The sequence below is a fragment of the Aristolochia californica genome, unplaced genomic scaffold (genome assembly GCF_029961685.1).
Source record: "Aristolochia californica isolate CCGP_79_NKW_82.1479 unplaced genomic scaffold, dmAriCali1.0.hap1 SCAF_8, whole genome shotgun sequence".
NCBI lineage: Eukaryota > Viridiplantae > Streptophyta > Magnoliopsida > Piperales > Aristolochiaceae > Aristolochia > Aristolochia californica.
Window position 1 is genome coordinate 8475650 of NW_027182279.1, and position 15090 is coordinate 8490739.

The 15090-nt window shown below is 36.8% G+C and overlaps 2 pseudogenes; both read left to right on the forward strand.

Annotated features, from left to right (window-relative positions):
* LOC137939640 (5S ribosomal RNA) lies at positions 1 to 118 on the forward strand (annotated as a pseudogene).
* A 363-nt stretch (positions 119 to 481) lies between these two features.
* LOC137939626 (5S ribosomal RNA) lies at positions 482 to 600 on the forward strand (annotated as a pseudogene).
* Positions 601 to 15090: the final 14490 nt, after the last annotated feature.

Genomic DNA, 15090 nt, shown 5'->3' on the forward strand with positions numbered 1-15090 from the left:
GAGTGTGATCATACTAGCACCAATGCACCAGATCCCATCAGACCTCCGAAGTTAAGCGCGCTTGGATGAGACTAGTACTAGGATGGTTGACCTCTTAGGAAGTCCTCATGTACACCCCTTTTTCCCCATTTTTCCTTTGCCACCAACTAATTTCTCCCTCGCAATGCTACTGTTAGGGGAGGCAAAACATATTTGTATATATAGTTTGGTAGAAGAGAATATGGGAAAAAAAAGGAAAAAAAGTATGATTTTGTTTTATTTTCCGTTATTAATGTAGTTTTTTTCAGTTTCAACACGGTCGATGAATGCTTTATTCTTTAAGCCAACGACAAAACACTTATAATTTTTTATATCCTGATTTTTGTTGAATATTTTAATTTTTAATTTTATTTTATGGATGGAATATGGAAAAGACCAACAAAATACGGGGGGAGAGGGAAGCTGGGGAAGGGATTGGTAGGATGGAGAGGGAAACACAAACGGGTGCGATCATACCAACACTAATGCATTGAATCCCATCAAAACTTCGAACTTAAACGTGTTTTGGCGATTGTTGTACTTGGATGGGTGACCTCCTAAGAAGTCCTCTTGTTGCACCCCCTTTTACCCTTTTTTCCTTTGCCACCAGTTAATTTCTCCCTCATAATATTGAGGTTAGGGGCAACAAAACGTATTTGTATATATAGTTTGTCTTCTTTTTTAATGGTTTGAAATGTTCTGGTAGAAGAGAAGAGGGAAAAAACTATGATTTTGTTTTGTTTTCCATTGTTAATGTAGTTCGGTTAAGTTTTGACATGGCCAGAGAACGTTTTATTTCTTTAATCCAATGACATAGTGTTTTTTTAATTTTTAATATTTTGATTTTTTCTTAAGATTTTAATTTTTTATTTTATTTTATGGAAAGAATGTGGAAAAGACCGACAGAACACGGGGGAAGAGGGAAGCCAAGGGATTGGTAGGATGGAGATGGTAACACAAACGGGTGCAATCAATAAAATTTGACATTTTGATAAATGTGGTTGAAAGAAAAAATTCTGAGCAAGATATGCAAGCTAAAAATTTTTGCAATTTCAGTTAATGTAATAAAAATCAGTTTCTATTCTCTTTCTCCAATGAACTAACCCATCAGCTCAAAAAATAGTTTTTAGATATGAAGAAGATTGAATTTTCAGCATAAATGATGCGAATGCTGACAAATTTCTGATCACCTTTGTGCACACTCTAGGAAAACAACACACAAAGTAATTGACTTCAGTTCTAATAGGAGGCGTTAGTCAACTCACGCAGGAGATGAACTTCAACCAAATTACTCAGTTCATCTCCTGACATTGTTAGTGGAACAATAGCGCATGATTCATGTTGATGAATCAGAAGAACCCAAAAATCATCTCTACAGTTTAATTTTGGGAATTTGAATTCTTTAGAATATTGAGAATCATCCGGATGAAGAGAGTGAGATGCCTTGAACCCTCATCGAATTTTTTCATTTCAGTCGCTCTTCTGCACTCTTCCCTCTCTCGGTCTAATTCTTCTCTAGTCTCTTCTTCCTCCGAAATTGTTTTCATCTCTCTCATCCTCCATCTCCCTTCTCCCTTCTCCTTCGTTGCGAACGTCCTCTCGGCCTCCCACTTCCTTCTCCCTGTAGCTATTCTCTCTTCGCCCAAAATACCTCCTGATTTCGTTTGATTTTCCCCCATTTCAATTTCAATTTTCTTTGATTTTTTATATTTCGCCATTGATTTCTTCAATTCTACTTTGATTTCACCCTTCGACTACGGTTTTTCCAAAATTTAAGAAGGTATGCCTATACCCTGACTTTTTTTTTATTATTTTAGTGTTGTATTTGATTTAATTTTAATTTTTGTGCGTAATGTGTATTAATTATTGCTTAATTGTGGGATTTAGGTTGAGGTTTATGGTTCAATTTTGTCTTCATAGGGTTTAATTTTGGGATTAGGGTTAGGGTTTGGTGCTTGGTATTTTAGGGTTTAGGTTTAGGGTTTATTGTATTTTTAGGGTTCTCAATGTTTGGGTTTTAGTGCTTTTAGGGGTTTTAAGGTTAGGGTTTAGGATTTAGGTTCTAGTTCTAGAATTAGGGTTTAGGGTTAATAGGGTTTAGGGTGTTGAGTCCAGTTCAAACAATGTTGAGTCACCTACAAAGGCGTCCATTAGCCAACGAAACCCGACCCCCATCTCTGACGAGGTACAATTTGTAGTGACTGTGAAATCATATGGTGCTCTACTAGGGATGTTCGGTAAATTTGGACTTGATATGTGTGTTTTTGCAGTGTTTAGTGTATCTACAATGGAAATAGTTTGGTTAATTTTGAAATGTCTTAGAATGTTGTTGAAAATTATTGAAGTGCTATAGAATGATTTTACCATGTCGAGAGGAGATTCAGGTGTTATAAATATCCACCACTTGGTATTTTATTTTTGTTGGTTTGATGAGGACCATCTCGGATTTAGATTATAAATGGCTATAAGAAGACCACAAATTGCTCGATATTATGACATTTGGATAATCGAAGAAGACAACAAAATGTTCAATCTCTTGGTCGAACAGGTCAATATAGGGAACAAGTTGCCCAATAGGGTTTGGAAACATGAGGTATATATGGACCGTCACCTGAACGTCTCAACTACAATACCCCAGGACTTAGCTTTCCTTGCATTCAATATAGCTTTTTTTTTAGCTTCTTTCATCCCATTGAGATCATATTCTTCCAAGAAGAAAACTTTGAGACATAGATCATAACGAAATGCCCTAATATGGGGATTTGCTATCATAAATGCCTCTAGATGGAATCTACCATCTGCAACAAATACAACAACATCAACTGCACCACTATTAGGAATTGTAGGAGATGCACTTCCCTTGAAGACAAAGGTTTAGATTGTGGAACAATGATATCAATACCAGAGTCACCTAAAGCAGATTTAATAGCTCTCACAACTGCTAAGAATTGGATGGTCCCTGCCACTGCAATCTTTTTGTCACAAAAAACGCTTTAATTATATTAATGATATGGTCTACACCTATTTTTATTTCAACGAAAACATATAAAGCAAGGATTTTGGTGTAATCTATTGGGACTAAACAGCTATGCCCGTAATGGATCAAAAGATCTAAAAAAATCATCCACACAGCAGCATGCCCCATATGTGATGTCAACCAGAATAAAGCACTCATCAACAGAAGCAAAGGTTTCAAAAATGTCGGAAAGAACAAGTGAGTACATGAGGAGACCTTCGGGGAATTGAATGGCGACCCTTTTGGGGGTTTATTTCTCACCCAAATGCCTAACTAACCTACATTTTTTCACGCCAAAAATCTTTTAAAAATGGATTCTCTATGCATGTATAATGTCCCTCTCCCACTCATTGTCAAAGAGATCACAAAAAAAGCAACAAATTATGATTTTTTTTGTAGTGACTACTTTGCTTCAAAGTGAGATAGTAGTATATTGCCTACATCTTCAAAAATCGCCTGATCCCAATGTTTATTGATTTTCAACAAGCCTATTCATAAACTACTTGGCAATCTCTCTTGGTTCTACCCATTGTCACTCTCCTTATCAACTCTTTGTTGGTCATCTTCTTCTATGACATAGCACTGACATATATGACTCTTTCATTAGCAAAGTCATAACATTTTCTCTTGGTTGGTCATATATGACTCTTTCATATCTGTTTTTTATCTCATGTTATATTTCTTTTTTATAAGATTAACTTATTAGACTCAAGATGATAAAGTACTGACACGTTTTTGGTTATTCTATTTGTTGTTCTTCATGAACTCCTCTGGTAATGTCATGAGTTACATTAGCACAAATGAGGAGAACCATGCTTTTAGTTCATGTTATGAAGTTGTAATTAGATATCTTAGTTTTATACTATGTTTTATTTGCTATTTGTTTTATTTGAGTCATTAAAAATATTAGGCATAGGAATTGATTCTTAAAATATTAAGAGAGAAAAAAAATTAATTGATTGTATAATGAGTACATTGTTTCTCTATTTATAATAGAGACAACTCACAAAATCAAAATAAAATTAAACCTATCCACTTAAAACTTGAATAGAACTCCTAATACGAAACAAAATAAATCACTATTACAGAAAACTAATAGAATCAAAAGATTTCTTATGTAAGATTTCTTATTTAATGTAATAACTAATCAATTATTTAATCGAATAGGTAGTAATGACTTAATTATCTAATTAAGTGAACACATTCTTATTATATAATTAACTAATTAATTTGTTTTGTAGGATTAATGGAGTCTGTAAGAACAACAATGACATACTATTTGATGATTGCTAATACTAGTTAATTAGAATAATATATTTACTAATTAAATAAGTATTGATTAGGTAAGAAAATAATTAAAAACCCATGATTTGTGGTAGTAAATTGGCCAATTGACCTATTTAATGTAATAAATAATCAATTATTTAATTGAATAGGAAGTAATTACATAATTATTTAATTAATGGAACACATTCCAATGGAGTTGGTATGAAGAACTAGAATAATTTACTATTTGACTGCAACTAATACTAGTTGATTAATTTATATTTAATACATTTACTGATTGAATAATTACTGATTTGGTAAGAAAATAATCAATTAGATGATGATTTGTGGTAATTAACTAGCCAATTGATATAATTAATTATATAACTAATCAACTATTTAATCAAACATGCAGGACTTACCTAATTAACTAATTAATATAAAATTTTCTATTTATATAATTAAATAATTATTTCATTATTAATTGATTCAAATAATTTTTTTAGTTTTATTAGTTATTTTTTATTTTAATGACTAATTATTTTTCCTACCATTATTATTTTTTTCTATGTTCACTTTTTATTATTATTTCATTTTTTACTTTTTTTATAATCCTTATTTTCCCTTTTGTATTTTAATTTTTTTTTCCTTTAATCTTTTCTTCTTTAGTTTTTTTACATTTGCCCATGTCAACAGAACTTGTCCAAATGGCGCCACATCAGCATGTCCATTAAGGAAAGAGGAAAGAGGAAAGATAATGGGGAAAGGAGGAGTTTTAGGTTTTAAAGGATGGGCTGGCATGGTGCTATATGGACAAGCTTTACTATGTGGGAAGTTGACGGATCGTATGAGGATTCCAAAGGTTGAAATCAGATAATTTAGGAAAAAGTTTAAAAAGTCCTTATTCAGGTAAATAAAACTTTTAAATCCAATATTCGACTACAATTCCTCGAAATATAATAAAAATAATAATAATTTTCCACAAAATTCTTTTTATTACATGAGTTGCTAATTGGGTGTAATTAGATTGGACAATAACAACCTTCATGTAGGGTATATTGAGTGAGAATTTCTTAAAACCACTAAAATTTCAAATTTTGATCAATTCATTTTCTATAATTTTTGTGAGAAAATTTTACTTTTGTGCAATGGTACCCCACCTACAAAGTAATATTTAATTAATCTATCTAATAATTACATAAAAAAATTAAAGATACAACAATTCAAAGTAATATTTAATGAATTCCTTCTTTTGAATGTTGTAGATTAAAATATAATTTTATTTATTGAGAATTATGGTTTAATTGCATAATTCTAAACTTTTTTCAATCGATCCTTTTACTTTTTCTACGTAGCACAACAAGGTGCATCTATAGATGACAAAAATTCAAAATACTGGCGCTAGTCCTACATCATGACTTAAAAACTATCAACTGTGAAATCTCAAGTCAGCGAAATATCAAGGAAAGTAGAGCTCCATGTTTAGCAAGTATTACGTAAAAGGAAACTCTTGGGAAACAAGGATTCCTAATCAGACTAGAAAAGGTAGCCTCTTCGATTTATATATAACTGAGATAGGACTTGCTCTCTTTTGCCTTGTAGCATTGCCGGATCATACCATCTTCCTTTAGTCCACGTTTTCCATCTTTGTTGTCAGATCTTGCTCTATTCTTGCATCTTGGGGATCGACCTACTACTCTTATATTGTTTTAATGGAGGTCAGCTTGCCCGAAGACTGTTAGGGAAAAATCGTCGATGACAACAAGACAAGTAACAAGTAATCATGCACGACACAATATTTTATGTGGTTCTGTAAATTGCATACGACCATGGGAGATGTAGATGATTTTATAGAAAAATTGAAGAATCACAATACAGTCTATTTCTCACACAAGAAATACAACCCGCGAGAGTCTTCTCTCTATTTCGTCTCAACGACTTTCAGCGATACCAAAACTTCTCCCCGCTTCGTCTTCCTGGTGCACACACAGGCACTGATATGAAATCCTGAGGGAGTTCTGTAAACCTCTTTGTTTCAGTAAGTCCAAGACTTTGTTATTCTGACAGCAGTGTCAAACAACAGCACCAGTAACGGCGACGACAATGGCAATTAACAGTAACTCCAACAACAACGACAACAATGTCATCGTTCTTCTCGAGGCTCTCTTTTTGCCGAGAGACTCTATTTCTTACTCTGTTTCTGTTTCAGAAATAGAGTCAAAGTCCCACCGTATAGCATCGGCAACGACGACGGCAGCAACATTGTACTACAGCTTCAGCAACGGCGTTGAGCCTCTGAGCACTCTTTCTCCTAACCACGGCATCGCCTGAAGGTCTCTCAACAAAACCCTACTATTTTTTCGAGAGGTCCTCTGTCACTCTCTGTTTTTTACTTTGACCCTGTTCAGAAACCTGAGGGTTTTTATTTCACAAACAGAGTCGTAGTTTCCTCCTGAGAGACTCTCTACACGCAACGTCTCTGTTTCGGCAACATAGACGAAGTCTTCATGCCGAGGGACTCTGTTCGCACACCGTTTCTGTTTCGGCAACAAAGTCAAGTGCAGTGGACCAGGCTCCATAGTCCTCAACAATTATCCCACTTGGAGACTGGTACACCAACTGCATCGCCCTCTTCCTCAAACATGATATCCTCCATCTCTGCAAATCACTACCCCTGTCTTCATACTAGAAGACCAACTGAAGCTGCGCATAACTTCAGTTTCTCAAGAATAACACCCTTTGTCAACATATTAATAGGGTTCTTCCCTTGTGGAAGTTTTGTCAACTCCCATGTCTGATTCCCTAATAGGGTATCCATCTCATCCTTCATGGCTAGCTCCCACTTGCTAGAATAGTCATCTTGAGAGGTTTCTTCGTAACTTTGCGGTTCTCTACCATTTGTCAACAAAATATAAATCAAAGTAGGTGAGAAATGCTGTGGAGGATGAATAGTCCTTACTGACATGCTAACTGCAGTTGTAGGAGTGGACGTCTCTAGATCTGACTGTGGAATAGTAGGAGGTGGTGCACTGGACCCACTCTCCCTGTCACTTGTATCTCAGCATTGCACTGTGGCCTCTGGTAGGTCATCCAGTCTAATAAAGTCGCACTCCATAGGAGCTACTTCAGCAACTGTACTGGACTTGTCCTTGTACACAATCTTCTTATAATCTTTTGGCTCTGATACCAATTGTTAAGGAAAAATCGTCGATGACAATATGACAAGCAACAAGTAATCATGCACGATACAATATTTTATGTGGTTCGGCAAATTGCCTACATCCACGGGAGCTGTAGAGAATTTTATTGATCACTTGAAGAATCAAAATACAGTCTGTTTCTCACACCAGAAATACAACCCAAGAGAGTCTTCTCTCTATTTCATCTCAACGAGTTTCAACGAGACCGAAACTTCTCCATACTTCATCTTGCTAGTGCACACGCAGGTACCGATACCAAATCCTAAGGGAGCGCCGTAAACCTCTCTGTTCCAGTAAGTCCTAGACTATATTCTTCCCACAAAAGTGTCGAATAGTAGTATGGGTAACGGCGACGGCAATGGCAATGAATAGTAACTTCGGCTACGGCAACGACAACGTCGTCGTTCTTCTCGAGTCTCTCTTTCTGCCGAGAGACTCTATTTCATACTTTGTTTCTGTTTCAGAAATAGAGTCGAAGTCCCGCCTTACAACACCGGCAACGGCGACAGCAGTGGCATCGTACAACAGCTTCGATTGCGACGATGGCAACGTTGTCGATCCAACAGAGTGCCAGTTAAATCTTGCCTTTTCTATACTTTTTTTTCCATTTTTTGGCTTCCACCCCCCACTCGCAAGTCGCCACGCAATTCAAGAAAGAGCACACGTGGTTTGCCAATAGTGAGGTGACCTGGTATTCCCGGTCTACCACCCAAAGTGCGTAACAGACCTACCTTTTTTCCGCCAAAAATCTTTTCAAAATGTATTCTATGTGCCCTCTCCCCCTCTTTGTCTAAGCAAACGAGAGATCACAAAAAAATGCAACAAATTATGATTATTCTCAATAGTGAACAAACAATGAAATGCAAAACTCTCTACACGTAATGTCCCTGTTTTGGCAATAGAGACAAAGTCTTCCTAACGAGGGACTCTATTCGCAAATCGTCTCTATTTCAGCAACAGAGTCGTGTGCAGAGGACCAGGCTCCACAGTCCTCAACAAAGACATCTCACTTGAAATTCTTTCACGTCTGCCCAAGAAATGACAACTCAAGTGTGAGGCTATTTTAAAGAAATGACAAAATATGATCAAGAAAGTTAGTTTCTTTCACTGCCAAATCAATTGACTTCGGTTTTGTCTATCTCAAATACAACGACTATGGCTTCATACGTGAATGTATGTTTTGTCACTTTGACGACAAAGGGGCTCTCACGCTCCATGAGTCCCTTGTCTTCCCTTCACTTTACAACATCAAGAATATGGGTTCATGCAATGGGGTCATCTTCTAGTGCAAGAAAATCCATACTAATCTCAAACTCAGTTACTATCTATATAATCCCATTACCAAGCATCTCATGACTCTTCCTCCACTCCCTCCTTTCAAAATGGCCCATGACCCCTTTGATAGTTGTTTCCCTTTTTTAGGTTTAACCCTGTAAAATTTAGGATATCATGAACGGAACTTTAGATCAACAAGAAAGAAGGAGAACGAGGAAGGAGAGAGTTTGGATTAAGGGAGAAGAGGGTTGCGTGAAAAAGAAAAATGAGGGCTGGACGAATTTGTGGAAAGAGAGGAGAGTGCTTCAATGCCCTACCTCTTACCCAATGCCTTTATTTATAGTTTACAATGCCCTTAGGGCTACAACTTGATAAAACAAAAGACATAAAAGGAACACATATTTAAACTTCTATGCCATCTTTATGGAAAGTACCATATTTTACACATATGCCACTCGTTTGACGTGTGGGCTTCTTGTCTTGAGCTCGTGGGCTTGAGCCCATCTTCCAACACTCTTCCTCAAGCTGGAGGAGAAATGACATCATAAATACCCAGCTTGCCACATATAAATGATAGGATTTTAGATGTAATGGGTTTAGTGAGAATATTAGCTACTTGCTCTTGAGATGACACATATTTGAGAGAGATTATTCCTGCTTGAAACTTCTCCCCGTATAAAATGACAATCCACCTCAATATGTTTAGTTATTTCATGAAAAACTGGATTTTAAGTGATATGAATGGCTGCTTGATTATCAAAATGCAGATTCAAGGACACCTTTTTATAAAAATCTAGTTCGGTAAGAAGAATCCTGACCCATAAAAGTTCACTAACGGTATAGACCATAGCTTTGTATTCTGCTTCGGCGCTAGATCTTGCAACCACATTTTGCTTCCTATTTTTCCATGTAACCAAGTTTTCCCCAACCAGAGTACAATATCCTGATGTTGATTTTCTATCATCAGGAGATCTAGCCTAATCTGCATCTGAGAAGCCTTCTATGTTGAAGTGCCCATGTTTTTTATACAGCAATCCTCTTCCTGGAGCTCCTTTTAGATAACGTAATATTCTCTCTAAAGCCTGCCAATGGGTAATTTGTGGTTTGTGCATGAATTGACTCACAGTTATAACCTATGATATGTCTAGCCTAGTTACCGTGAGATAAATCAGTTTTCCCTTGAGTCTTTGATATTTGCCAATATCAATATCTTCTTCATTTGTGGCACATAATTTTACATTTGTATCCATAGGTGTGTCAACTGGTCTACAACCCTTCATTCCTATTTCTTCAAGTAGATCCAAGACATATTTCCTTTGAGACAATATTATCCCATATTTGGATTGAAAAACTTTTATACCCAAAAAATATTTAAGCTTACCAAGGTCTTTAGTCTTGAATTCCTGATATATCATCTGCTTCACCTCTTGTATGCTCAAAGCATCGTCATTGGTTAAGATAATATCATCCATGTATACGACCAAAAATATTTTTCCTTTAACTGTATCTTTATAATGTAAAAAATGATCTACTGGGCACCAATGAAAACCAAACCGAAGGAGTGTTTGACTAAGTTTATAAAACCAAGCCCGAGGGGACTGCTTAAGCCCATATAAAGACTTTTTTAACCGGCATACTGACTCCCCCTCAACCACATAACCAGGAGGTTGAACCATATAAATTTCCTCACTGATATCACCATTTAAAAAAGCATTTTAACATCCAACTGATAGACGGGCCATGAGGAGTTAGCAGCAATAGATAAGATGATGTGTGCTGAATTCAATTTTGCAACAGGAGAGAAGGTCTCCTCATAATCTATCCCATAGTACTGCGTATAGCCCTTAGCAACCAGTCGAGCTTTAAGACAAGCAACCGATTCATCCGGATTATGTTTCACCAAAAAAACCCATCAACAACCAACCGGTCTTTTACCTTTCGGGAGTGATGTTAAGTACCAGGTTTCATTTTCGTATAAGGCGTGCATTTCTTCATCCATAGCCGCCTTCCATCCTGGATGTCTCAGGGCCTCCTGATACGACTGCGGAATGGAAGTAGAAGAAAGGGACTCAAGAAACTGAAAACACTTGAAAGACAAGCGATGGTGAGACATAAAATTTGAGATAGGATGTGAAGTAGTACAGGAGCGACGTTCTTTTCTTAAAGCAATAGGCCGAGTATCAAATTCAGGCCCATACATAGGAGGAGAAGGACTTACCTCCGGTGGATCCGACAACTCCATAGGTGAAGGTACGGCCGGTGGATCAGGGGATGGATCCACTTCAAGATTGAACGGCATAAGTGGACAAGGAGTAGCAGAAGGACAAGTCCATCCTGGAGGAGCATCATCGGAGGAGTGGAAGGGTTGTCCTCAAAGAAACTCACATCCCTAGAGACAAACATCGTCCTAAGGGTAGGATTGTAATAGACATAACCTTTCTGGGTGCAAGAGTACCCCAAAAAAATGCACCTCATAGACCGAGGATCAAGTTTATTTTTATGTGGGGATGCAACACGAACAAAACACATACATCCAAACACTTTCAAAGGAAGAGAAAAAGGATTTTCACCGTTAAATAACACAGAGTAAGAAGTTTTATGATGAAGGACTGATGAAGGTAACCTATTAATGAGAAAGCACGTTGTAAGTATAGCATGGGGCCAATAGAAATAGGGTACCTTCATGGAGTAGAGGAGGCCCCGAGCAACTTCAAGAAGATAACGATTCTTCCTTTCAGCAACACCATTTGTTGAGGAGTATAGGCACATGATGTTTGATGAATAAGCCTATTACTCTCACAAAATGATTTGAAGTTATGAGACATGTATTCCTTAGCATTATTAGATCTAAGGGTTTGAATTTTCTTCCCAAATTGTGTTAAGACCATAGCATGAAAATTTTTAAACAAAGGAAAAATTTTGGAACGCTCTTTAAATAGATATAAGCAAGTCACTCGAGTAAAATCATCAGTAAAAATGACAAAATATTTAACTTGGGTAATATTTGAGACACATAAAGGGCCCCATACATTAGAATGTATTAACTCAAACGGAGCAGTACTTGTAGTTGTAAGACGAGGAGAATATGTACTCCTGACATGTTCACTTAATTGACAAACCTCACAACTGAAATTAGAATGTCTTTTTAAAGATGGAACCAAAGAACGAAGTGAAGGGGTAGATGGATGACCAAGTCTATTGTGCCAAAGTTGGGCCTCAGATGTAGTGGACGATAATGCAAATAATGGTGGAAGAGTGAAGTAGTACAAACCCCCCTTTTCATGGCTGCCACCAATCACCCGCTTCGTAGTCAGATCCTGAAAGACACAAGAAGACGGTGAGAAGGTCATAGAGCAATTTAATTGTTTGGTCAATTGACTAACCGGGAGAAAATTTAAAGGAAATTGAGGAACAAACAAAACATCTTGAAGGGGAATAGATGAAGTAAGAGAGGAGGAACCTTTGCCAAGGACGTTGGTTTGGGTACCATCAATAATAGTAACAAATTTATGAGGATAACAAAGAGATAAGGACTGCAACAAGTGTTTGTTACCTGATAGATGTTCGGAGGCCCCGGAGTCGATGATCCAAGAGGAAGAGGAAGAAGAGGAAGAAAGCATACTTGAGGCAATAGTAGTGGCAGCAGTAGATGATGAAAGAATAGATGATTCCATGAAGGACTTCATTTTCTGAAATGCAGCATAGTCCTCAGTCGTAAGAGTCACATTTTCGGATGATGATTCAGCCTTATCTTCATTTTTCTCAACGTTAACCGAGACTGGGTTAGCTGTGGTTCAATTAGGCTTGCCATGAAGTTTCCAGCTTGATGCCACTAGGTGGTTTTGACGGCCACAATAAGTGCAAAGTTGAGGCTCGGTACGGAAAGAATTCTGACCCGTTCTACCACCTCTATTTTCAGCCCCTCTCATAGTTCGACCCCCTCTCATATTTCTGCCCCATCCTCAGGATAAGGAAGATGTTCCTCGATTGCCAGAGAGCATCGCCGATGGAGCATCAATAGGAGAAGGAGGGGATGGATCTGGTATCTGAAGTAATGTAGCACTAATATCATCGAAGGATGGAAGAGCAGAAGAACTTAGAAGCTAATTTTTAGCCACCTCAAGGTATGGTTTAATATTCGATAAGCAAATGGCTACTGCCAAAGCTTCTCTTTGTCATTCTTGAATGACAATATCAGTGGAATATGGCTGAGCTAGTTTCCATTCTTGAAGAAGACCTCAAAATCGTGCCAAAAATTCGTGAATATTATCTCCATGTTTCGTATGCAGCATGTTTTGTAAGACATCATATATTTTTTGTAATGAAGCAGTGCTTGAGTAAAGCTTGGCACAAGTGTCCCGTATGTTCTTGGCGGTTTCCAAGTGGACCACATTGTTGGCCACCTACTCTTCCATGCTATTAATGAGCCAACTTATCACCATGTTATTGTCCTTCACCCACTTGTGGTAGGACGCATCTTCTTCATCAATCGGAGGAGGAAAGTTAACAACGTGGCTCAAGAGGTCACGAGTAATAAGAACCCTCCGAACCGATTGTGACCAGCTCATGTAATTGGAGAGACCTCTAAGTGGAATTTTAGTAATACGGAGTATATCACTCTTATTACTATTGTATCCAATTTCTATGATGAGGTAATTAAAATATGGAGGTCAAGGGAAAAAGCCTTCTTCAAAGAACAACGACTCAATGTAATTTGAAGAACCCGTAGACCAAATCAGTCACCAACAAAAGAGAACAAGAACCAATTTCTTTCACGAGGGCAAGCACCAAATTATCAACAAATTTGTACCTTTAGAAAGTGATAATAATATCCAGCCATCACTCAACTTCTCTTGTATTCATAAGAACAAAGAGAAGAAAGTAGCTGCAACTAATTGGGCTTTAATCCAAACTCCAACACAAACGAACAATAAACAAAAATTCAGAGAAGATTTAACGGCAAACCAAGACACTTGGAAGCGATTTTTCTTCAGCTCTTGGGAGACTTCAACGTAAAAAAAAAAATCAATAGTTGAAGTTAAAAAAAAGGGAACTACAAAGGGTAAATGACTGCTGGAATTTCATCAAACATATAATGGGCATCCAACAACATAACACAAACCCATGAGCAACCTTAAGTAGGAGAAGATACAACAACATGTGCTGTAATTCTACCTCAAATGAGATGGATCCAAATTACATAAAGGTAATTGAATTTCACCCATCAATCTTAATAAGTTGCAAACAGCAAATGATCTTGATCATTCTTGTAATTGATTTACAAAGAATCAAAATTATAACATCAATTTAGTTATAGAAATAAATCTTTACAACATATAAAGATTTATCTTGACTTGATGTGACTCAAATTCAAGAAGTATAGAAAAACAGTAAAAAGGAGTATGTAAATAAGAAAAGGAAACAAAAAAAACGTAAATAAGAAGCGCATGAACTTATCTCTTCATGATTGAACTCCTTTTACAACTTCTTGAACAAATTTCATAATAACTCCATGAAGAGAGATCCTAAACTCCTTGCTCTGATACCATGTAGAATTTAGGAGCTCCTGAAAGGAACTTTAGATCAACAAGAAAGAAGAAGATGAGAAGAAGATTAATGAGGAAGGAGAGAGTTTGGATTAAGGGAGAAGAGGGTTGCGTCAAAAACAAAAATGAGGGCTAGACGAATTTGTGGAAAGAGAGGAGAGTGCTTCAATGCTCTACCTCTTAGCCAATGCTTTTATTTATAGTTTTACAACACCCTTAGGGCTACAACTTGATAAAACAAAATACATAAAAGGAACACATATATACACTTACCATATTTTACACATATGCCACTCCTTTGACGTGTGGGTTTCTTGTCTTGAGCTCGTGGGCTTGAGCCCATCTTCCAACAAACCCATTACTAGGTAGTTTCCCATAGATGTAAGGATATTGAGCCTGAGTTTGGATTATACGTTAAATGGGATTTGGTCTAGAAATAAGCCTGAGTTTTCTCCATCAACAGGTTACTTTCCAAAATTCCTGGAATTTTGTCTACCATGACTGAAGATATGCATCTTGGGTTTCAGATTTCTTTTTATGAATATTATATTTCCTTAGAATTTCTGATTTACATTTGGAATCCCTCGTCTTGATTAAAATTCCATTATTTTTTTTGTAAAATGTTGTCTATATTTTTATTATGCCGTAAATAAAAATAAAAATTATGTGTCGTTTTTTAGTAGAGGAGGATGTAGACTTACGATGAGGCCTTATGAGCCCTGCGTTTCTTCGATTGCCAGTGGTGGCACGTGTGACTGTCAATACGTTG